The sequence below is a fragment of the Pinus tabuliformis genome, chromosome 4_2 (genome assembly GCF_031772625.1).
Source record: "Pinus tabuliformis cultivar Carrire ecotype Pingquan chromosome 4_2, CPIR1, whole genome shotgun sequence".
NCBI classification, from domain to species: Eukaryota; Viridiplantae; Streptophyta; class Pinopsida; order Pinales; family Pinaceae; genus Pinus; species Pinus tabuliformis.
The window spans coordinates 260,434,885-260,437,162 of NC_142304.1; the positions used below are offsets into that span (position 1 = coordinate 260,434,885).

At 36.6% G+C, this 2,278-nt stretch overlaps 1 pseudogene; it reads left to right on the forward strand.

Moving 5' to 3' along the window:
* The first annotated feature begins 909 nt into the window (after positions 1-909).
* Positions 910-1,624, forward strand: LOC149168980 (peroxiredoxin-2E-1, chloroplastic-like; annotated as a pseudogene).
* Positions 1,625-2,278: the final 654 nt, after the last annotated feature.

The following is a 2,278-nucleotide window of genomic DNA, read 5'->3' on the forward strand; positions in this document are numbered from 1 at the left end:
AATGTGACTTTATGTGTTAATAATTGCACCGAAGGTGTTTTCTTTGCGAGCTTTGGGTGAGTAGACATGGTTCACCCTAACGAAGAACAACCATAAATTTTCGTCATCCTCCAACAAATAAAAAATCAACGCGTGGCTCTTTGTGACTTTGCCATCTCGTGATTATTGTGGTCACCTTTAAGCTCTTGAAGTCGTGCAAACTCCACAATCTGATTACTATGGTCATGATTGGCCATTAAGCTTTGAAGGCCATGCAGACACCACGCGTGAAGTCGAAGCCTAGAGCGAGAAGTCTAATAGACGAGGATTTGGATGAGCTCATGAAACCCTGAAAACAAATCACACATTTACATTCTGCAGGGGAAGCCAAAGAATCCTTGCATCAATGGAAACAACAATGAACATAACATTAGTATTAAGAAGGTTCCTTATACTCCCATTTGTTATTGGTTTATGAAACCCATGTTACACCCATCTATTATTGCATTGAAGAATCCTTCAAGGGTTTTGAAGGGTTGTTCATTTTTTGTTCCTAGCCCCAAACCCTACACAATAAATCTTGTCAAACCAACATTAATTTAACCATCAACAACTTTACAGCCAATCTGAGCAACTATTTCAGTGGGGGAGAAGCTATTAGAGGCAAATTCGTCATATTTTGACAAAGAGGGTGAGATTCAAACAATAAAAGCCTAAGAGTTAACCATGGGGAATAAAGTGCTTCTCTTGTCCATTCCCAACGCCTTCATACCCACTTGTTCTCATAAACATCTCCAAGGATTTGTGGATAAAGTTGATGAGCTAAAGGCCAAAGAGTTTGACCGACGAGGACTTGGATGAGCTCATAAAACCCTACAAATCAGTCACACATTTACATTCTGCAGGGGAAGCCATGTAATCCTTGCATTAATGCCAATAGCAATAAATAACATAGCATTATTATCATGCAATGTTCCTTCTACGCCCATTTGTTATTCGTTTATGAAATCCGCAATGTGCCCATCTACTATTGCATTGAAGAATCCTTCAAGGGTTTTGAAGGGTTCTTCATTTCTGGTTCCTAAACCCAAACACTACATAATAAATCCTATCAAATCAACATTCATTCGATCATAAACAACTTTACAGCCAATTAGAGCAACTATTTTAGTGGGGGAGATGTTGCAAGAGGCTACTCTGTCATACTTTGATAAAGAGGGCGATATTCAAACAATAAAAGTCTCAGAGTTAACCAAGTGGAAGAAAGTGGTTCTCTTGGTCGTTCCTGGTGCCCTCACACTCACTTGTCCTAAGAAAATCTCCCAAGATTTGTCAAGAAAGCCGATGAGTTGAAGGCCAAAGAGATTGTCACAATTTCCTATATTTCTATGAACGATGCTTTTGTTATGAGGGTCTGGAATGAGAATCTGAATGTGGGTGATAAGTTCCTTCTATTGGCCGATGGAAATCAAGAATTCACCAAGGCATTGGGTGTTACTCTTGATTTGAGCCATAAACTTATGGGTTTAGGGGTTCGATCAAGACGCTATGCGTTGCTGGCAGAGGATGGCGTTGTCAAGGTATTGAACCTAGAAGAGGGCGGTGCTTTTACTGTAATGCAGATGAAATTCTTAATGCCCTATAAAAGATAGGAAATGTGTTTATGTTTGTCTTTCAACGTCCTTTTACATGAAACTTGTCTATTAGCATTTCTTTCTGTTGTGGTAAAAATACAACACCCCCCATTATTGATGCGTCCGCTTCGAATAATGGGGACCCTTTCTATAAAAATTTTTGGCTAAGCACCTTTTTGATTTTTATTTTAATTGATTGCCCTACGCTTTTGTTAATTTTTAGTTTTCTTTGGATTCTTGTTTTGATTGTTTTCTTAGAATCGATTTTTTACAAGCTTCCCATTGACGCTTGTTTCGCCTCATTTGGTCAACTGGTTTGAAAATGGCACTCCTTTGAAAGTCTGATTATTTACGTAGCCTGGGTTAAAATTGCATAAAATGTACAATATTGCATTTTGTAAATAAATTAGTTCAATAACGCATTCATTCTAAATATTAATCTATAGTGAATTCCTTTTACTAACATTTTTCCGTTTTTAGTTATGCAGCCAAATAATTAAGCATCGGGACTTAAGAAATTCACTCCAATTTCCAAATTAAATCTTAATCTCGAAAAACCAAACATTCAAGTGGCTGTAGTTTTATTTTTAACTGTAGTTTAAAAACTTAAATTCATAAAAATAAAACCAAAATAAAAATTGATTTTTAATATTAAATATTAAATT